The following is a 23,044-nucleotide window of genomic DNA, read 5'->3' as shown; positions in this document are numbered from 1 at the left end:
TGAAATATTTTATTTTTAACAAGATTTTTACAATAACTATAGGAACAGACTCCAACAAAAGTTATGTTCCTATCATGTATAAATATAAATATATCATTGATTTTGCAAAATCTGATGACATCACAGGAGGTTGGAATTACTTTAAAGCTGTATGGTCCGAATTACAACATTTTTTTCCATCTCGTAAAAACGCTATTAAATCATCGCGCGTATGTAGTTATGAGGCTGTATGACATATCATACATTATTTCACCTGTTTTAACCAAAATTATTTGATTTTAAATCGATGTTTACAAATAACCGCGTCACTCTGCCATTTCAAGTGACAGTCACGTGACCAGTTCAAACTTTCAGATCATCGGTGGTCTTATCTGTGTAAAGCTGTGTATTTTGTTACAACAGTACCGTGCCATAAGTTTAATAGAAATAAAAATATCATATACCTCTTTTACGCTCTTTCAGCCTTAAAACTAGACAGTTGCGTATGGGTTAATACATCATGTTGGGATTCCCCTGACGCGCGTGGGTCTATTTATAGACGTCTAACACTATAATTTATGCGCTATCTGGAACAACTCGGGCCTTTCACCGTAATACCGTGCTTTGGGTAAAAGGCCCGAGGTTTTCCGAATGATTTATATATGTACATTGTATCACACTATATTTACTTTCTAATTAATATTCTCCGAGTCACTGTTTTCTTTTACATGCAGATGTTTTCAAGCATGTGATTATGGGAAAGTTAATAACTCTATAAGGTAATCAATCGGCTTTAAATTAAGTATGTACAAAAATAATACATGAACATCGGGCCATACAGCTTTAAAAAGAGAATTTCATCGTAAAACTAGCAAAGATTAAAATAAGAATTATGGTGACAAATATTCATCTAATATCACTATGCGCAATGTAAATTTAAACTTGATTAGTCACGTGATCGAGACATGTAATGTACCATGTTATCCCTTATATCAGGTATTATTAGAAAATAGTTTTTAATTGTACTAATATTGTTATGTCTAGAATTCGTGCTTTATTTCTTTACCATATACTAAAACATTATAATATGAAAACGTAGTAAACAACCTAGTATTAAATGCAGATACCGTGCTGAAAAAGAGATTAAGCTCCTGGTAAAGTTAAACATTATTAACATAATTAAAATGTACGCATCATGATTGTGTGTAAAATTTGTCGTACTTAAATCTTCTTGTCTACAGTGATAAATGTTGTCCATTATGGGAAATACCAGAATACATTTGTTATCTATTTCTCATGTTTGTGAGAAAAACATTATGAAGTGTGAAAGTGTATTTTTGCTATCTATAATTATTCTGATTCTAGTGATGACGGATTCATTTTGTTGGGGAAGGAAGGGTAAAGTGCATCATACGAAAATTCAAATAGACAGAACAGATAATAGAAACAAACAGAGACAAGCACGGGGTTGGCCAGGTAAAGGTAAGGTTACTGGAACCTTGAACAGTTAAAGATAAGGTTATTGGAGTCTCGGACAGGTAAATGTAAGGTTATTGGAGTCTCGACAGGTAAATGTAAGGTTGTTGGAGTCTCGGATAGGTAAATGTAAGGTTATTGGAGTCTCGACAGGTAAATGTAAGGTTATTGGAGTCTCGACAGGTAAATGTAAGGTTGTTGGAGTCTCGGATAGGTAAATGTAAGGTTATTGGAGTCTCGACAGGTAAATGTAAGATTGTTGGAGTCTCGGATAGGTAAATGTAAGGGTACTGGAGTCTCGACAGGTAAATGTAAGATTGTTGGAGTCTCGACAGGTAAATGTAGGGTTATTGGAGTCTCGAATAGGTAAATGTAAGGTTATTGGAGTCTCGGAGAGTAAATGTAAGATTGTTGGAGTCACGGACAGGTAAAAAGGTAAGGTTATTGGAGTCTCGGACAAGTAAAGATAAGATTATTGAAGTCTCGGACAGGTAAATGTAAGGTTGTTGGAGTCACAGAATTGGGCAGGTAAAGGTAAGGATGTTGGAGTCTTGAGTAGGCAAGATGAATACAAATAAATAACATGTATCTGCTCTCCTAGCAGCGTGTAACCAATGCACTAGACCATCAGTAAAATGTTAATTTATCACATATTTACTCCTTTGACCAGTGGATATTACCATTACATGTACATGAATTGTTAATATTACGCTGTTATCCTACACCGATTGTGACGTCACAAAGAAACGTCAATTTTACGTAGTTTGTTTATAAAATGTGAGGAAGCACCCCCCCCCCCCCAAATACAATACCGTAAATGACTTGGGGTGGGGTGGGTGGGTTAACATGGGATAAAAAGGATTTCCCCTGATTTGTGGATTGATATGATTTATATTCAACGAGTTGTGTGTTTTCTATCCCCGAGCCTTATATTTTATGAGCATAAGATCTTATTTTTAATTTTTTTTTCTATTTTAATAGGCTGGAGAAAACGACCAAAAAGCTGTAAGTATTGATAACATTTGTCATGGTTTATTTATTAGTGTTTTAGTTTATTTTGTAAGTATAATGCTGTATATAAATGAATTACATTGTAATTTGACGGTGAATGCATGGGGAAAATAATGCATGTAAGAAATATCTCAAATTTTGGTTCCATACTTGCTGCAATGATAAACGGCGGGGAGGGGAAGGTTTTGTAAATATCTATATCAATAGGTCAAGGTCATAACCAGTGATTGAATGTAGCGATGTTATGAATACCTCTCTAGCTACAGTGTTTTCTGTCACATGTAAAACTTATACGGTAACAATTTTGATGCACCAGATGCGCATTTCGACAAATAATGTCTCTTCAGTGATGCTCAACCGAAATGTTTGAAATCCGAAATAACTATGAGGTTTTAGAGCTAAATATAGCCAAAAACAGCGTGCCAAACACGTAATACAGGGGTGATATATGCACAGAGAAAGGATCGTTTTGATTTTAGTAGTAGGTCAGATTTGATTTGTTTCTTATTTTATGTCTCATTCGATGTTTTTACTTTTGGCTCACTTTCACTTCCGGCAGTAGCAGTGGAGGTCTTATTGTGCTGTTTTTAAGGTCATATCGTAAAGACCCGTGGCTTTCGCTTCTAATGCCGAGTACTTGGCGAAGGAGCAGCCACGACCTATGTTAAACATCCCATTAGGTTTAGGCGCCAGGATAGAGAATCGAATTCGGGTCTTCCGGTTGCAAAGCGATCGAGTTCCTTTAAGACCAGACTGGGCACCGTGACCTGATCCAAAGTCAAATTTCGAATGTATGTAACAATGTTGAGGTCAGAATATAAAATGTGCACGTGCGTTCCAGTTTTCTGTCTTCACACATGCTATAGAGATAACAGGCAAGTCGAGATAGACCCTTATTGATTTCTAATTCATGGTCACAATTATTATTCGAATTAAATTAGCAACGTTTTAGACACCATATGAATAGCACCATTTTTCTTTTTAGTCTCACTTTCTAATGAATATCAGTTCATTTCTACGTCTCGGGATCATAGGTCAAGGTCACAAATATAGACTGAATAATTGTGTAACATTGCAGTCTTTCTTCCAATAATTGCAACAGATATAGATGACGGGGAGAGAAAGCTGTCAATTGGTTTCTTGTGTTGTCCCAGTCACTAGATTAATACAGCAAATGAGTGCTCCATTAGAAACAGTGTCTTTTTGAGTTTTAAACCTCAGACCTACTATATACTCGTACATTTTATGTAATAGGGAGAATTCTAATAAGTTAATCCAAAGTGCATATTTAATTATGATACCCATTAAATGAAGTCATGTTACAAGGGGATGCTCCGCTCGACAATGCCTTTAATTTCTCTTACAACTTCAATGTTTTGCCTTGAGCGACACTCTGATATCGCATACAACGCGTCAAGCGTGCGCCGTCTACATTTCTATAGACGGTGAGCTGGTAGCTAGACGACAATATGACGTTCGGAACGTCTTTTTAAAGCCTTGTCTGTCATATATTTACTTACAAACTAAGCGTTTTGGTCCTCGAAAAAACAATGCAACTCTTAGGTCGACATATTTCTGTCAGTAGCGAGGCTAAACGTAATATTTTAAACTTCTGAAGCGCCTTTCTCTATTTGAAGTGAAAAGATTAATGATACTTTCTCTACATTGCAATTTAGGTACATACGTAAATCTTTCTCTAAAAGCCATGCACAAAAGATATTGCATGGCGAACTGTGTTTTCCAGTTAGTCTCTCTCTCTCTCTCTCTTACCGTAATAACACTGATTTTTCTCACCTTATTGCAGTTCCTGATGCTCTATGCAGCTTTTGTAAGAAAACTGGCACGTGTGAACCAAACTTCTGTGCAGGATGAAAATTATGTACTTTATTTTATCTCAACAATCTCTTTAAAAACTTGTATACATATTATATGTAAACTTTTATCATTGTACTCACAAACTGAATAAATATGTGAAGCGTAATTAAACAATCTCTTTCAAAAGTTGCATATATATATATATATATATATATATATATATATATATATATAGTAAACTTGTATCATTTTCCTCACAAACTGAATAAATATGTGAAGCGTGAGCAGCACATAATCGTACACAACCGCTACATTTTTACTACTGTATGAATGGTGGTTACGCCGTCATATTGCAAAACATGTTACTATATCTATAGAACAAAATGTGAGAGAAGGGTGGGACTGTCAACAACTTATGTTTTCCTAAAATTAAATTCACCTTCCTCAGATGTGATGTTTGTGAATCTATTCGATGTCGCGTGGTGGTCATAGCGAGTATAAACGTCTAATGGAAATGTCTGATGGTACATTCACAAACCAAAGTAAAAACGCTTCAAAAGATATTCAAATTACCACACCATATTTGACTGCTGGATTTCAGTATGGGTGTTTTTATTCACATCATTTATTTGATGCCGCGCGGTAGATACTGTCTCAGAGGAAAACTGACTATAAACGTCTATTGGAAATTTCTGAAGTTACACTAGCATACCAAAGTAAAAACTTCTTCAAGCGCTTCAAAAGATATTTAAACTACTATACCACATGTGACTTTGCTGCATTTCAGTCTGAATGGGTTTTTTTATTTGACACATGACGTTTTCTTAACTTGTACGGAATGTATTCTTTTAAAATTCAAAATATAATGTTATGGATATGAAGTCATGGATATAAAAATGTTTCTATACCTCAACAGCTGAACACACAGTTTACTATGAATGTATTAACCTCGCTAGAGAGAAGAGCACGTATACGTGCGCCTTCCGATGGACTGTCCCTCGTGCTCAAACTAACTGTCTCGGGTTCATTACATCTTTGAATTTCTTCCAAAAAACTCGTACACACATCCATCATTATAGACAAGAGGACCTCTCTAGTTCACGTCACGAAGAGAAATTCTCCATTTCGGAACATGCATGGACTGAGCAGCAAAACAGTACAACCATTCCTTATAGATGAAGACTATAAAATCAGCGTTGGTGCATGGTTAAAACACGGTATTGCTTATGCTATTTCAGATGGATGTCATCTCCATTATTGCGATAGTTGTGCACTTTACACGATACATATTTCACAAATAGAACATATACATATTTGGTGTTGGATAACGCTCTTCTGCCTCAAGAGTGATTCTTTTATCAGGTCAGAATAATAATCCCTACATTATGCCTTATACTTGGGGCGTTTTGAACGGTCCGTATAGAGATTCCATCTGCCTGACCACTTAAAAAGTCTAGCAGATACTGGAGTCTCGTACATTTTATTTTATTAATCTTTCTCAACAGCAATAGTTGTAATGCTCTATTTAGTCCGTCTTTTTATATGTATTTGATTTATAGTTGAACAGAATTAAAATATAGTTTATATCAGGGACAATGATTCTCTTTCAAACGCTTCAAAAGACATTCAAATTACCACATCATATGTGACTTTGCTGTATTTCAGTTCAAACGTTTTTTATTCACATGAATTTTTCTTAATTTGAAAAACGGTTTCCAAGGTGAAGATAACGGACAGTGATCAATCTCATAACTCCTACAAGCAATACAAAATAGATAGTTGGGCAAACACGGACCCCTGGACACACCAGAGGTGGGATCAGGTGCCTAGGAGGAGTAAGCATCCCCTGTTGACCGGTCACACCCGCCGTGAGCCCCATATCCTGATCAGGTAAACGGAGTTATCCGCAGTCAAAATCAGTGTGCCAAGAACGGCTTAACAATCGGTATGAAACACGTCAGACAGCATTTGCCCTAATGCGAGATTGTATTGACGAACTAGATCGTTATAACGACCATAGAATTTGCGAAATGCTGACTTCAATCGAGATTGTTGAAATCCCTGTACCATCAACTTGTTTGTCAGTAGCTTACCTCGATTTAAAAACTGACTATACCCAGAACAAGCTCTTTCATATCGAATCAGTTGAGATATATAAACACCTTATGCAGGTGATAATGGAATATTGCTACATAAATGTGGGAAGTTGACGATGGAGAAGCTGAAATCATCCCGTTTGTCATACAGTTGAGTTGTTAGTTTGCCGTTAATGTCTACTTTCAATAAAATATCTAAGTATGAAGCAGAAGTGGACGACTCTGTGGTGTCCTTTATTTCCAGCTCACAGGGATATATCAAATCGACATATGAATGAAAGCTATCATTGTTAATAGACAAAACGTCATCGATATATCTAAAAGTCGAATTGAAGGTCACAGCGAGAGATTTTTTCTTCTCACGTAGAAGTTTTTGAATAAATTCTGCTTCATATGAATATAAAAACAGGTCATCTAACAAAGGAGCACAATTCGTGCCCATGGGAATTCCAACAGACTGTTGGAAGACCTGATCACCAAAGACCACGAAGATATTGTCAATGAGGAACTCTAGCATATTTTTTATTTCAACTTCAGAGTACTTGTGTGTGGAATCAGAGTGGTGTTTAACAAAGTAAGTTTTTGAATGATTGATCACTAGATATGAATATTTCCGTTTTTGTTGAAGAAGCAATTGTCTATGATGTCAAAAAGTCTAGTCTTTAATTTATCGTGAGGAATGGTCGTGTATGGTGTTGAAAAGTCATAGGTTTTAATGCTATTGATTTGGGAAAAAATCTGTGATTTAAAGTTTACTAAAAGTTCTTTAGAATTTTTTAGAATCCACATTTGATTAACACCACTTTTGGCATGTGTAGTCGCTCAGTAAGTTTGAAGTTTCTCCTTCACAGCTGTTAACATTTTCGTGAGGAGCAAAGATAGGGGCTTGGTAGAGCACTTACTGGATCCAGGAATGTATCTTTGTTTGTAAGGGTTTTTATGTAGTTTAGGAATCCAGTATAGGTACGGTAACTCATATTCATTCGACCCATTGACTGGAATATTAAATGTGTCTAAAACTGAAGCATGGTTTTGAAGAATTTCGTCTTTTGAAAGGGCAGTTGGAGTATAAGTATGATTACCAAAAGTGGAATTAATGCCAAGTTCGTTTAAAATACAGTTGTAATAATGAGCCTTACAAACAAAGACAATGTTGTTACTAGCTTTGTCAGCTGGAACCAAAACATATTCCTCATGTAACCTATCTAATTCTTTTATCACTTCTGGTTTACTAAACACAGAAGGATAGATGGTACGTACTTTTGTTTTCATGTGTCTAATGCGGGATTTTAATATCCCTCTTATGCTTTTAACCCATTCTGACAATGTATCAAGTTCTTCTTTTTCATATGTAGCCCATCGTCTGGCATAATCTTCGACAGAACTTTCATGATAACAGAATGTATGTTTTTTCAATTTGAAATAGATAAGATAAGATAAGTTTATTCCAATTTTGGGCCCAGAGGGCATAACAGTAAGACAGTTTATAAAGAAGGAAATTCAAAAAGAAAGAAAGTTTACAACATTAACTACAGGTTACGTAGACTGCAAACTGCATGTGGATGCAGCATGTTGGGGAAACAAGTACATACATATATGAATTGCTAATCATGTATATATACAAGTAAATGGACAGTATCAGTATTATACCAACATATGAATAATAAACTATAATGATTTTTGCAGTTTTAAAGCATCACTTCTTTTTCTGAAAGTTTGCACTAAATATTCACTCAATTTGACAATTACTGGTTTGTCTTCATTAATCATCAACCAAGTAAATTTGTCCTTATTTGTTAGATAGATAAAATTGTTGTTGAGCTTGTATATACCATTAAAAACATATTTCTCTCTTCAACATAGAATGGACAATCAGTAAGGAAATATAATCTTATGGATATGAAGTTCTAGATTTATATTAATGGTTCTGTACCTCAACAGCTGAACAAGCAGTTTGCTGTGAAAGTGTTACACCTCACTAAAGAGAAGGCACGAAAACCTGCGCCGTCTGATGGACTGTCCCATCGCATTTGTCACATTTTGCGAGTTTTCAGAAAAAAATGTGACAGAAATTCAGAAAATGCGACACAGACATTTCGTAGTTTAGAAATAGCAACGCCATTTGGAATTTCCGGGTGTCTCCATCCAAACAGTCTTGGGACCGTTTTACCTGTGCAGAATGCCATGTGGATACCCTGTCGCATGGGAACTATAGACATAGGGTCATTTTGTTTATTTATCAGTTTACAATGACAAAGGGTCGATGTCCTAAGCTATTCCATCTGAAATCTAAAACACGAAATTGTGTGTAAAAACCACTCATTTCTATTGTGCTGAATGAATATGCAAATCATTACTAATCATGAAGGTTTGGTACCAAAGAGAGATAACTCAAATTTGTTTTAAACTAAAATACACAGGCTAAGGCGCAAAGAGTTGTCTGTCCTTACTGTATAGTCTTTTCCAATAGATGGTCGTACAGCCGTGTAGGAATTGTTACGATATTTGGTTATATATTTAAACTGTTGCATCAGCTGTTTTGTTTTTGTGTATCTGTGACGTCACTTGGAAAGCTTCGTGTGTGATCGGATGACGGGACAGGTCGAGCGCGTGATTGTCTGCAGGAGTGGTGTTGTGGCTGGAGAAGAAGATGGCAGTAATCTCGGTAAAATGGAAGCACTTCGTAATCCGCCGGTCCGTGGAAGTGATCTAGCTAGGATTGCGCATCTGATCTGTAATCCGTATGTTTAACGTGTGTGCGAGGATTTCTGAACTGATTCACGGAGACGCTGATCATTATAAACAAGTTGAGTAGAACTTTAGAACTGTGTTGTGTACTTCTGTATCATTGTATGTTTATATATTTGTGATTAATTATGTAGAATTAAAATTTGTAAAAGTTTCAAATCGTTTTCACTGGTGTTGTTGTAAGTGTGTCAATTGAACTCGCTATAAATAGATTTGTGTATTCGGCGCACGTTACAAATTGGGGGCTCGTCCGGGATAATCGAACTTTTAGGACTTTGTAGGTAATTTTCAATAGCGATATCTCGTATATTTTGATCACAAGAAATCATATGATTGGGAAGTTGATTTAATTCTGAACACACCAGTTAAGATGGTTTTTAACATGGATACTTTTCTGGAAACGCCGCAAGCGCGGATACTTGAAACCTTGAAAAAAGATGAACTGTTTGAGTTTGTGATAAAGTTTGGGTTAAATGTGAAACGTAGTGCACGGAAATTAGAAATCAGAAATGCTGTTGTACAATATTTGGTTGAACAGGAAATTTTGGATGAAAGAGCAATGTCATTGGTTGTAGATTTTCAACATGTTGAAATAGAAAAGAGAAATTTTGAGTATGAATTAGAATTAAAGAAACTAGAAATTGAACAGGAGAGAGAAAGACGTGAATTTGAAAGAGAGAAAAATGCGCATGATCGAGAACATGAGTTACAACTTAAACAATTGGAATTTGAGACTCAAAAGTTGAAATATGATGTAGAGGCTGAAGTTAGGGCTAGATCAAAATCTGACTTTGATGTGACAAAGAACATAAGACTGGTTCCTAAATTTCAAGAGAAAGATGTGAACAAGTATTTCATACATTTTGAGAAAATTGCAGAGAATTTAAAATGGCCAAAAGAATTCTGGCCACTTTTATTACAGAGTGCATTTGTCGGCAAAGCTAGAGAAGTCTATGGAGCATTGTCACTTTATCAAAGTATAAATTATGATGTAATTAAGAAAAATGTCTTAAAGGCATATGAACTTGTGCCTGAAGCCTATAGACAGAAATTTAGGAATTTCAAGAAATTAAATGAACAAACTCATGTTGAATTTGCAAGGGAAAAGCAAAATATATTTGATAGATGGTGTATTTCTAAAAATGTTGGTTCAGGTTGAAACAAATTATTTTGGTGGAAGAATTAAAAAACTGCCTTCATCCTGAAATTAGAACATACTTAGATGAACAGAAAGTTGAAAATCTAGAACAAGCTGCGACTGCAGCAGATGACTATGGACTTACTCATAGAGTGTCTTTTGTAAAACCCATTAATCAACAGAAAATGACCAACTCTGATGGTTCTCGAGGAGGGCCAGACACTACACAAGGAACTCGTTCTAAGTTAGGCTACTCGGAGATGAAAGGTAATGATTTCAAGAATACTGAAACATTCAAGCATATTCCAACATGTAATTATTGTAAAAAGAAGGGTCACATTAAGTCAGAATGTTGGACATTATAGAAGAAAAGGCCTGTTAATACTGACACCCAGCCTAGTCCTAGTGCCCTTACATCTGTGACAGGTAAGTTTGCGTGTAGTAGGTTTGAAGATGCTAAGCCAAAGCCAGAGCATGATGTTCTTAGAGAGGAATTTAGACCTTTTGTATTTAAAGGTTTAGTGTCTGTAAATAGTATTGACTTTCACCCAATTAGAGTATTGAGGGATACAGGTGCTTCTCAGTCTTTGTTATTAGAGGGCGTGCTGCCACTGTCTGAGAAGACACATACTGGTTCTGATGTGTTGATTCAGGGTGTAGAGTTAGGGATTGTTAAAGTTCCTCTTCATGAGATACACTTGAAGTCAGATTTAGTCTCTGGGCATGTAGTGGTAGGGGTCAGACCTACTTTACCAGTTAAGGGGGTTTCTCTTTTGTTAGGAAATGATTTAGCGGGAGGTAAGGTTGTACCTGACCCGATTATTTGTGAAAAACCTAGCCTTATTTTGGATGAAGAAAATAAAGAATTGTTTCCTTCTTGTGCATTGACAAGGGCTATGGCTAAGAAACTTGGGCATGCTGAACAGACGGTAAGTCAGAAGTTAGATATAGGAGATGACTCTTCTTTAGGTCTCAATGAGACATTTTTGTCAGATCTGTTAAAAGCAGAAAGTTATTCTTTTGAGAACCAACAGTCTCAGTCTGAACACGACGTGTTTGGTTTACAGGAAATGTTAGACAACACCCCTCTTACTAGAGATAAGTTGATATCCGAACAAGAGTCGGATGTTGAATTACAAGGTCTTAATGAACAGGTTTTGTCTCCTGTGGAGACAGATAAGGTCTCTGTTTGTTATTATAAAAATCAGGGTGTTCTCATGAGAAAATGGCGTCCCCCAGACGCTTTAGTAGAAGATGAGTGGCAGATTCACCATCAGATTGTAGTACCTAGGGCATACCGTAAAACAGTCATAGGTCTCGCCCATGACACACCAATGTCGGGTCACTTGGGTGTCAAGAAAACCTACCATAAAGTCTTGGCTCACTTCTTCTGGCCAAAGATGAGAAGGGATATAGTGGACTACTGTAAGTCTTGCCATGTGTGCCAAGTCGTAGGGAAACCTAATCAAAGAATCCCTTACGCTCCTTTGAAGCCTATCCCTGCTTTTGATGAGCCATTTGCCAAGGTCATTATAGACTGTGTAGGTCCTTTACCCAAAACCAAGACAGGTAATCAGTACCTGTTCACAATTATGTGTGCATCAACACGCTTCCCAGAAGCAATTCCGCTTCGCAATATTAAAGCAAAAACAATTGTCAATGCCTTGACTAAGTTCTTCACAAATTTTGGTTTACCCCAATCAGTGCGGTCTGATCAAGGTTCCAACTTTACTTCAAAGGTCTTTAAACAAGTCATGCAGGAGTTAGGGTTTAGGCATCATACATCTAGTGCTTATCATCCAGAGTCACAGGGGGCCCTGGAGAGGTTTCATCAAACTTTGAAAAATATGATGCCAACCTATTGTTTGTCAAATGAAAAAGAATGGGATCAGGGATTCCCCTTTCTTTTATTTGCTGTAAGGGGTGCAAAGCAGGAATCGCTTGGTTTTAGTCCTTTTGAATTTGTTTATGGTCACACTGTGCGAGGACCATTGAAGTTGCTTAAAGTCAAATGGTTGGGTGAAGAAAGTCAGCCCAATCTATTAGACTATGTCGCAAAATTCAAAGAGAGACTATCCTAAACCTGGAAATTAGCAAGAGAAAACCTTAAGGCTAGTCAAGAAAAAATGAAAACGTGGTATGACAAACGTACCAAGACCAGACATTTAATCCAGGAGACAAGGTCCTTGTTTTGCTACCTATTCCAGGTCAGCCATTGCGTGCCAAATACCTTGGCCCATTTGAAGTTGAGCAAAAGGTCAATGAATTGAATTGCATTATCAAAACTCCTGGTCGGCGCAAGAGTAAACAGCTCTGCCATATTAACATGATAAAACAATATCATGACAGAAATGACGCAAATCATCCCAAAGTAGAATCAGTCGCCACTACTGGAACTGAGGTCACTACACCAAATCAAGACCAACATATGTCTACTCCGAGATTGAAAAACTCAGACATTTTGTCTGACATAGAGTGTAAACTTGGTCATTTGGATGATAAAGAGAAAGAAGAGCTCATGTCTCTTATACAGGAATTTTCATATTTATTCCCAGATGTTCCTACTAAAACGACTCTTGTATACCATGATGTAGATGTTGGAGATGTATCTCCCATAAAACAACATCCCTATAGAATGAACCCCTTGAAACAAGTACACTGTCGTGCAGAACTGGCATATATGATGGAACATGATATTATTGAGCATAGTAATAGCCCTTGGAGCTCTCCTTGTCTTCTTGTTCCAAAACCAGATGGTTCATTTCGGTTTTGTACAGACTTTCGTAGGGTCAATACAATTACTAAAACAGACTCGTATCCCATTCCAAGGATTGAAGACTGCATCGATAAGATAGGATGTGCGAAGTATGTGAGTAAGTTTGACCTTCTCAAAGGGTATTGGCAGGTTCCCCTAACAGAGAGAGCAAAAGAAATTTCTGCTTTTGTCACTTCAGATGGTTTTTACCAATATAAGGTGATGCCATTTGGGATGAAGAATGCACCTGCAACCTTTCAAAGATCAATCATTTATTGTGTAAATTAGATCACTGTGAAGCTTATATTGATGATGTGATAGTGCATAGCAATACTTTTGAAGAACATTTGTCACATATTAGGGCCTTGTTTGTGAAATTATCAGATGCAAACTTGACTGTTAGTCTTGTTAAAAGTGAATTTTGTCATGCAGTTGTCGAGTATTTGGGCCATATTGTTGGTAATGGCCATGTGAAGCCTGTCCTAGCTAAGGTTGATGCGATTACAAATTTCCCTGTACCACAATGTAAGAGAGAACTCATGAGATTCCTGGGAATGGCTGGATACTATAGGAAGTTCTGTCCAAACTTCTTAACCATTGCGAATCCATTGACATGTCTTTTAAAAAAGAATAGTCAGTTTAAATGGAATGAAACATGCCAACAGGCTTTTGAACAAATAAAAGCCATTCTCATGGTCTCTCCAGTTCTTTCATCTCCCAATTTTGATAAAGAATTTGTTATGCATATTGATGCTAGTGATGTAGGATGTGGTGCTGTGTTATTACAGGAAGATGAAAATTTTGTTTGCCATCCTGTTGCTTATTTTTCTAAAAAGTTCTCAAAATGTCAAAGAAACTACTCTACCATAGAAAAAGAGTGTTTGTCTATGTTATTGGCACTGCAACATTTTGATGTCTATTTATATTCATCTGCACATCCAGTTGTTGTATTTACTGACCATAATCCTCTTACCTTTGTACACAAAATGAGAAACAAGAATCAGAGATTAATGAGGTGGAGTTTAGAGTTGCAAGAACATAACATTGTCATTAGGCATATCAAAGGTAGAAAAAATATCATTGCAGACGCATTGTCGAGAGTACCTGTAGAGTGATATGTTATGATTTTTTATCTGATTTTGTTGAATTTTATGTGAATTAATGGTATGTGCATTGGTTATTGTGTAAAAGTTTTCATATACACTCAAACTGTTCTTTAAGGGAGGAGGTGTTACGATATTTGGTTATATATTTAAACTGTTGCATCAGCTGTTTTGTTTTTGTGTATCTGTGACGTCACTTGGAAAGCTTCGTGTGTGATCGGATGACGGGACGGGTGGAGCGCGTGATCGTCTGCAGGAGTAGTGTTGTGGCTGGAGAAGAAGATGGCAGTAATCTCGGTAAAATGGAAGCACTTCGTAATCAGCCGGTCCGTGGAAGTGCCTGGCCCGATCATCTAGCTAGGATCGCGCATCTGTGTGATATGGAAATCGTGTAATTAACGCGTGTGCAAGGATTCCTGAACTGATTCACGGAGACGCTGATCATTATAAACAAGTTGAGTAGAACTTTAGATCTGTGTTGTGTACTTCTGTATCATTGTATGTTTATATATATGTGATTAATTATGTAGAATTAAAATTTGTAAAAGTTTCAAATCGTTTTCACTGGTGTTGTTGTAAGTGTGTCAATTGAACTCGCTATAAATAGATTTGTGTATTCGGCGCACGTTACAGAATGGTCCAATTTTGTTGATTCTAAAAATCACTCATATTTTTGTTTTAAACTAAAATACACAGGCTAAGGCGCAAAGAGTTGTCTGTCCTTACTGTATAGTCTTTTCCAATAGATGGTCGTACAGCCGCGTAGGAATGGTCCAATTTTGTTGAATCTAAAAATCAAAAATATTTTAAATTTTTGCATTATTTTATTATATATGTGACAGACTCGTGTTTTATATAATTAGACGAATTTAACACCACTTTTTTTGGCACACTGTTTTCCCCTATGATAGTTCATTGTTATTTCGGATTTCAAACATTTCGGTTGAACATCACTGAAGAGACATTATTTGTCGAAATGCGCATCTGGTGCATCAAAATTGGTACCGTATAAGTTTTACATTATGCACATATACATAGCAATGTACATTGCATGTGCATCTATTGAAGAAATTGGTACTGTGTAAATATATTGTTATTTGCATTACATTTCTGTGATAATGTATTATTTTGAAGTGTTTTTAAACTTAAGATAATCTAAAATTAAGTATTGATATACCAATTAAATACTTGTAAATAAATAATACAAATTTATTACTTATATAAAATACATGTACATATTACTAACCAGCACTGCACGTTTCTATTACTGAAGTATAACCAGAGTTATCTTTCTTTAGAATAAGAGTTGTCTTTAGTGTTTTATTCATTCAAGACAAGTATAGGCAGAGGACTAGTTTAGAGGTCAGTAGTCTTTGATTGGTCACTGTAAGTATTCCTGGAATTTTATTGGAAGGTCTTGAAGGTCAAAGTTCTGGAGAGTTTTATTCTGTAAATTTAAATCACTTTGAAGTTAGCAGTCAGAGAGATTGCCAGTGCTACATAATTGCCATTATTTAAGAAAATTGAAGGAAATCGGACAATCTATTGAAGATCTTTTTTTTAGTAATTTCCATTAACAAATCTAGAGTATGAATGGAAGTATGAAAATGATGAGTTATAGTTATACATGTATGTATGAGAAAGAGAGTAGTGATCAAATATAAATGTATCAATAGTTTTTAAAGTAAATTACACTGATATAGAATTAATGCTATGTATCGGTAGATATGACAAGATCAGCCTTGATGTAAGACATTATTATATATGTTTACAAAAGTGAATGTGTGTATTACTATATACAGGTCGGATGTGTTGTAAATACACCATGGACATGGTTCCAATTTTTTCTTTTGCCTGAATCCACAATTCGGTAACTATTGTAATTATTGCGTATGATATTGTATATTAGCATTGTAAATATATTCATAATTGAGATTTATTATATTCAATCTATTTTGCTTGAGTAAAATAGAAGTTATTCTATTACATAATACAGATTAATTCAGTGTAATGCAATTATTATATTACCTATGATAAATGTAAGATATCTAGATTTTATCATAACAATGTGATAATTTATTTATGTTGATACTGTAATTGATATGTTGTTATATGTTTTGTAGGGTATATATATATATATTATATTCATCTTCAAGATCACAAATATAGAACCTAACGAAAAAATCAACTGTGTTGTGTCTGCATTAAATACCACACGGTTAAAGTTCTACAGATGAATTCTAGATTTATTCAACCAACCTGTAGTTTAGTGTATTGATTTTTAAATGGTCATTTGCTAAAAAGGTCAAGAGTTAGCCTCAGGGCTCTAATTATATTCTGGTCATGGTTATTTTGTATCTTAATTTCATTGGTGTTTTAGTTTGTCTTATGCTTTTTGGTTGGTTCTTGTGTTTCCCACCAAAAATTCTTTGAGTTCTTTTTTGGTTTTGGTTCATACCTTATCTAGCTTCTGAAAGTGTTGGACAGTTTTTGAGTGTTGGTGACTAGTATTGAGTTTGTATTATTTAGACCGTGACAGTGATTTCCATTTACATGGTAAGTAATTCTTTGATACGAATGTTTAATATATTATTATTATCTAAATCCTCATTAAATGTTAAACCTGTCATTATGCACTTAATTCCTAAAATCACTTTTCCTGGAGTAAATTATTAATGAGAGTGAGACTTTGAATAGAAAGTTGTGTGTAAATACTTAAAGGCATAGGGTCTAAGATATTGGTAAAATTTTGCATGTTCCAAAAAGGTGGCGAAATAAAAGATCATAACTAGAAAATCACAAAATGTTCCTCAGAATGTTTACAAACACATTGGATACGATAGTTATTACAAAATAATTCTCTGTTCTCATTTGCCTAAACTGGTATCCTGTTGACTTCGCATCTCTTATGTTTGTGTGTAGCCACCAATCATAAGGGTACCACTTTAATATATTGTCCTCCAGACAAATATTTTATACAGGGCAAAAACGTCAAAATGACTTCAATTTCAAAGCACTGCATAATTAATGCTACAAATTTGTTTTTTTGGTTTTTTTGGAGTTCTGCTTGCAAAATATTGTGATGTCATTTTAGACATAAAGGATAGACCCTATGCCTTTAATTCATGATGTCTTACTGTTTCATCTTTTATAGTAAACTTTTTGTTTTATGCCTAGTAAATATCTACAAAGTAGTTAATTATTGATGTGTGGATATCAGCCTGTCAGTGTATATTCGTGTATACTGTGAGTTTCACGACTCATTCCCATTGAATGGTATCCATGTTGTGATTTTATATATCGACAGGGGATGCTTACTCCTCCTAGGCACCTGATCCCACCTCTGGTGTGTCCAGGGGTCCGTGTTTACCCAACTATCGAATTTGTATTGCTTGTAGGAGTTGAGACTGATCACTGTTCGTTATCTTCACCTTTCATGAATTGCAATAATCAATTCTGTTCAAATACTTATAAGGATAATTATTGTAATATTTTGTGATGAATATATATTGATATATCTCAACTGATTCGATATGCAAGAGCTTGTTCTGGGTATAGTCAGTTTTTAAATCGAGGTAAGCTACTGACAAACAAGTTGATGGTACAGGGATTTCAACAGTCTCGATTGAAGTCAGCATTTCGCAAATTCTATGGTCGTTATAACGATCTAGTTCGTCAATACAACCTCGCATTGGGTCAAATGCTGTCTGACGTGTTTCATACCGATTGTTAAGCCGTTCTTGGCACACTGATTTTGACTGCGGATAACTCCGTTTACCTGATCAGGATATGGGGCTCACGGCGGGTGTGACCGGTCAACAGGGGATGCTAACTCCTCCTAGGCACCTGATCCCACCTCTGGTGTGTCCAGGGGCCCGTGTTTGCCCAACTATCTATTTTGTATTGCTTGTAGGAGTTATGAGATTGATCGCTGTTCATTATCTTCACCTTGCATTGATTAAAGAAGTGGGAGACTTGAATTTGTAGATTTCATGTAATTGAATTATCTCCCTTTGATGATAATATCTATAGTCATAGTTATACGCCAAATATTTAATATTTGTTACAGTGTTTTCTTATTCTTATTGATCCATAATAAAGAGACCGTCTTGTTGAAAACGAACCAACAGCGTTGTTGTAATTGTCAAGTCAACACAAGTATGTTACATTTTGGCGCTCACGCTGGGACAGGCCCAAGAAAAACTCAATCACGACAGATCATGTACAGAAACTTCAAGAAGCTGAAAGTTGTTAATGACTTACTAGTCAGTCACCAGTGCTGAGGATGGAGAACGTCAGCAAGTAGTTGTTTCTCCAGAAGTCATTCCTACTAAAATGGAATTCCTCCATGATAGGATGGGACATCCAGGCAGGGAGAGGACTACAGCATTAGTGATAGACAGACTCTACTGGCCAAGAATGCGCAAAGACATTACCACCTAGATTGATCAGTGCGACAGATGCTTGAAGTTTAAGACACCTGACAACCAACGTGCTTCATTAGTCAGCATCTCTACGACTCAGCCTCTTGAACTTGTATGTAAAACTTACACGGTACCAATTTTGATGCACTACATGCGCATTTCAACAAATAATGTCTCTTCAGTGATGCTCAACCGAAATGTTTGAAATCCGAAATAACTATGAAGTTTTCGAGCTAAATATAGCCAAAAACAGCGTGCCAAAAAAAGTGGAGCCAAATTCGTCCAAGGATAAGAGCTATGCATGAGGACTATTTGACTTTGGAACCATCTAAGGGTGGAATTCAAAATATTTCAGTTATTACAGATCATTTCAACAAATTTGAAGTTGCTGCCCCAACTAGAAACCAGACTGCTAAAACTACAGCAGATGCCTTACTAAACCATTTCATTATTCCATATGGACTTCCAAGGAAACTTCATTCGGACCAAGGAACACATTTTTCTAGTAAACTCATTCAGGAATTGTGCCAAATTACAGAAATTTCAAAGTCAAGGACCACTCCATACCACCCAATGGGCAATGGTATCACCGAAAGATTTAATAGAACTTTGATATCCATGCTTGGGGCACTCACACCTGACCAGAAGTCAAATTGGAAAGTTTTTATAGGACCATTGAACCATGCATACAATGCCACCAAACACGAAACAACAGGATTTTCACCATTTTATTTGATGTTTGGCAGGGAGTCAACTTTGTCTGTTGACTTACTATTTGGATTAGACAATACTGAGAGAACTAAAAGTATGTCAACTTATGTTCAAAACTTTAAGGAACGACTTAAGTCTGCTTACGACATTGCTAATACAGACACTAAGAATAGCCAATCAAGACACAAAACTCTCTATGACTAAAGAAGGAAGGGATTTAATCTAAGTGTTGGAGACAGGGTGTTAGTGAAAGTGGTTGCTTATGAAGGAAAGCATAATATTGCTGACCGATGGGAAGATTGCCCCTACGTCGTAATAAGTCAACCCAACACGGATATTCCTGTCTATAAGGCAAGTAGAGAGGACGGTGAAGGTAGATGCAAAACTTTGCATAGAAATTTGCTCCTTCCCATAGGAACAAAATTAATGTTCCCTCTCCTATGCCATTTCCAGCACCGAAAAGGATCAAGCCAAAGGATTCAGGTCAAGGCAATCAGCCCATGTTACCTTCATCAAAGGATGAAGATGACTGTGATGATGAATCTGATGTCTTTGTATTACATGTAGGTACCGGTACCAAGACCTGGAGAGACCAGAGTATGGAGGACGCTCCATTGTCCATTAGTGATGTCACTAATGATGATCAAGGTCCTGAGTCAGCATTAGGAGATGTACACGAAGCGCTTCAAGACCTTCGTCAGAAGATATACCAGAAGATTCTTCAGTAGATGATGCAGAAATGGATGATGATCCTACTCCCATGAGATTACCACAGCGAGTATCCACCAGGAACTTATTTCCACCTATTGTGTTATTGTGAAGTCCGCTGTTTTTATAGAAACTATTGATTCAAAAATGATAAATGTTCCCTTTGATTTAGACATTTTATTTCCCCATTACCAGGGAAATCGTAGATTTTATGTAAATGAAGATGATTTACTATGATATGATCTCTTTCAGTCTTTCCAGTCATGTCAATATTCCAGTACAAAGACTTCGCTTATGCTTGTGCATTGCCCCCGGAATTCCAGTGTCAGGAATGTTGAAGCTAAACTCCTCCGGCATATAAAAAGCAGCCATGGAGAACGACTGACATGTGAAATACTGGGATGTGACTATGAGTGTCCGAAGTCAAGAGCTGATGTCTTTCGGAAGCATGAAGAGATGTACAGAACATGCTCCACCCGACAACCACGGGTCAAGTCTGTGAAAATCCAACCGCCACCATCAATGCCAATGACCATGATTCCTCATGTGCCCTACCTGTAGCGGTTCCATCTACTCAAGAAGGTCTACAGTACGACCCGGAATTTGAGGCCCTGTGGAATGACCTACAGATGCCAGCGACTGGGTGGATGGAGCCGGGCTGTCCATCTCTTTCATTCCTGGACTCAGACGAAGCCATGGCGCCAGACGTATAGGACCAGCCAACTCTCATGGAAGCTAACAACATCCACACGGAACCACGGGAGGAGTCATCCCGTATGCCACCAGTTACCATGGTGGATTCTGGAGTCCAGATAGATGACGGCCGGATCCCTCAACCAGACATCATGGTTGACGCCACACTGAAACCATGGGGGTCTCAACCACCACCACTGCTAAGGAAACAGATTCATGGGATCCTAGTTGTTTCGAAGCCGACCCCCGTTTCGTTTTGCAAACGTTCTCTGTTTGCCCATGAAGGGACACACTGCAACACTTCTACAGGGCGAACGTACAGCAGCCAAACAACACTCTCAGAACTACAGACGTTAGATTATTCCCTCTGGATATTTACAGGTGCAGATAGATGAATTTGTACACTTTCCAGATGGAAGCACATACTTACTTTCCGAGACTTCGACCATGGATCCCCGTGCATTACAAACAAGAGAAAAGGACACCCAGACATTTTGAAATTCATTGTAAAATTACATTTCGGGACGAAATTTTATTAATGTGGGTGGATTAGCAACGAATTGGGTAAGTAAAGGCAAATAATGTGGGTCGGGGTTGGACTTTATATATGTATGGTATATCATGACTGTAGTTGTGTGGTACTTAATACTTGAACCACTAGGTAATTACATATGGATATTTTGAGATCCATTTCAACTACGCGGGTACGTTAAGGAAGGTTATGAAAATCTTTACTGGGATAAAATCCGTGAAAGAATGTGACGTCATAATTGAAATAAGTATACATGTAAGTAGTTTACAGAACAGCCTTGATATTCTCAGTAACTATTGTTCAAACTGGAAACTGCAAGTCAATATAGATAAATCTAAAGTTTTGATATTTAACTCAAATGGCAAACCTCAAGGGAATGAATTTACTATTAATGGCAATACAATACAAATTGTACCAAAATACTGTTATTTAGGTGTTATGATGAAATGTAATGGGAGGTTTAACTTAGCAACAGCTGTGCTTAGTGAAAAAGCCAGAAAAGCATGTTTTAAAATGAAAAGATTCATTGGTAATGACAACCCATGTAAACTTTTAGAAAAACTTTTTGATGCTATTGTACTTCCAGTTCTTCTTTATTGTAGTGAAATATGGGGAGTGGATCTCCCATCCAAAGATATTTCAAATCTAGAAAAATTTCACTTAAAATTTATTAAAGATATCCTTGGAGTGCACTGTAAAATGTCCAATGCTGGTTGTCTAGCAGAACTTGATAGACTATCATTTGGTCCAAAATTTCATTCTCAAGTTTTAAATATTGGAATCATCTGATAACGTCTGATTCTTTGGCTTTTAAACTTTACCAATCAACAAGTGACTACAACACTTGGACCAAGAAAATATTTTCTATTCTAGATAATCTGGGATTTTCAAACATTACAAAATATAAAGATTCAATTCAACACCTTTTACCAAACATAAAACAAAGAATCATTGACCAGTGCACGTAGGAGCAATTGTCAACAATCTTTGGTTAAAAAAACTTTATAAAAAAAAAATATACACAGGAAAAAGAAGTCCATATGTGATTTACTCAGAAAAAGATAAAATGCACATAAACTTGCAATAGAAAGTGGTAGATATAATTCCACATCAATGAATGAAAGATGTTGTGATGCTTGCAATACTAGTGTGATCGAAGATGAAATTCATTTTCTATTTCAATGTAAATTTCAATGTAAATCTTATTCTAAGCTAAGAAACACCTACCTTAGAAACATTTATAATAACTCCTTTGTTAGCCGACCTGTTTTTATATTCATATGAAGCAGAATTTATTCAAAAACTTCTACGTGAGAAGAAACAATCTCTCGCTATGACCTTCAATTCGACTTTTAGATATATCGATGACGTTTTGTCTATTAACAATGATAGTTTTCATTCATATGTCGATTTGATGTCTCCCTGTGAGCTCGAAATAAAGGACACCACAGAGTCGCCCACTTCTGCTTCATACTTAGATATTTTATTGAAAGTAGACATTAACGGCAAACTGACAACTCAACTGTATGACAAACGGGATGATTTCAGCTTCTCCATCGTCAACTTCCCACATTTATGTAGCAATATTCCATTATCACCTGCATATGGTGTTTATATATCTCAACTGATTCGATATGAAAGAGCTTGTTCTGGGTATAGTCAGTTTTTAAATCGAGGTAAGCTACTGACAGACAAGTTGGTGGTACAGGGATTTCAACAGTCAGCAAATTCTATGGTCGTTATAACGATCTAGTTCGTCAATACAACCTCGCATTGGGTCAAATGCTGTCTGACGTGTTTCATACCGATTGTTAAGCCGTTCTTGGCACACTGATTTTGACTGCGGATAACTCCG

General features: G+C 36.4%; 2 long non-coding RNA genes and 1 pseudogene across 2 annotated transcripts; all 3 read left to right on the top strand.

Annotated features, from left to right (window-relative positions):
- The first annotated feature begins 650 nt into the window (after nt 1-650).
- Nucleotides 651-4,445, top strand: LOC125680906 (uncharacterized). Its single transcript, XR_007372098.2, has 4 exons — nt 651-758; nt 1,345-1,461; nt 2,437-2,460; nt 4,271-4,445. It is a non-coding gene; the product is annotated as an uncharacterized LOC125680906 (long non-coding RNA).
- Nucleotides 4,446-10,523: 6,078 nt separating this feature from the next.
- LOC130052181 (uncharacterized) lies at nt 10,524-14,676 on the top strand. The gene is made up of 2 exons (XR_008800559.1): nt 10,524-10,689; nt 12,819-14,676. It is a non-coding gene; the product is annotated as an uncharacterized LOC130052181 (long non-coding RNA).
- Nucleotides 14,677-21,193: 6,517 nt separating this feature from the next.
- LOC125679720 (uncharacterized) lies at nt 21,194-22,473 on the top strand (annotated as a pseudogene).
- The last annotated feature ends 571 nt before the right edge of the window (nt 22,474-23,044 follow it).

This window comes from Ostrea edulis, chromosome 2, assembly GCF_947568905.1.
Source record: "Ostrea edulis chromosome 2, xbOstEdul1.1, whole genome shotgun sequence".
In the NCBI taxonomy this organism is placed as follows: domain Eukaryota; kingdom Metazoa; phylum Mollusca; class Bivalvia; order Ostreida; family Ostreidae; genus Ostrea; species Ostrea edulis.
Note: the sequence above shows the minus strand (reverse complement) of the source record. Positions and strands in the feature narration are given on the sequence as shown.